At 42.7% G+C, this 719-nt stretch overlaps 1 protein-coding gene across 1 annotated transcript in view; it reads left to right on the top strand.

Annotated features, from left to right (window-relative positions):
- LOC106869737 (transcription factor ETV6) overlaps positions 1-719 on the top strand; it is a 48325-nt gene that overhangs the window by 21424 nt on the left and 26182 nt on the right. The gene's annotated exons all lie outside the window — the stretch shown is intronic.

The following is a 719-nucleotide window of genomic DNA, read 5'->3' on the forward strand; positions in this document are numbered from 1 at the left end:
AGTTTTTGGCATCTGCTCTGCTTCCCCCTTTATGGATTGAGCATATTATTCCCTCCTTCAGCTTGCTTGGCAGTCTTCCGTTTGCGAGAAAGCTCTGGAAGAGGATCTGGAGGGGTTTTGCCAGGGCATGCTTACACGATTTAAGGAGGATTGCTGGGAAACCATCAGGGCCAGCAGTTGAGTTTGTGTCCACTTCATGTATAGCTAGTAGTACATCTTCTTCGCTAATGTTGATGTATTCCATCGTAACTACCTCACTGGTTATAGGGGAGGTAGCAAAGAAGTCCACTGGTTTGTTCACTTGTCTGTGCTCCAATGGAGTGGTGAAGACACTTTTGAATTGCAAATGTACTCTGAAAGTCCAGGGTCATTTTCCACATGACAACTACAGAACGACCTGTTATCCTGATCCAAGATAACAAATCAATGCACAGGAGCCTATTATATTCATTTATTGACAACAAGCGGCAACTTACATAGATTAAAATCGAGACCCTAGATTTGTGAGGTCCACGAGCAAATTGCCCAGTGTGCCCTTATCTTAAGACAGCATTAAACATCAGCTATATAATATAATTCTTTTCCTCGAAGTATTTGCCTTTAAGGATGCAAATCTCTGCTTCAGGTACGTGGTCCGAGTGCTTGCAACAAAGTACACTCGTGGCTGAATTAGTGATGTTGATTAGGCAGGACAACGAATTCAGTGTACGACTAATATA

Source organism: Octopus bimaculoides, chromosome 7, assembly GCF_001194135.2.
Source record: "Octopus bimaculoides isolate UCB-OBI-ISO-001 chromosome 7, ASM119413v2, whole genome shotgun sequence".
Lineage (NCBI taxonomy): Eukaryota > Metazoa > Mollusca > Cephalopoda > Octopoda > Octopodidae > Octopus > Octopus bimaculoides.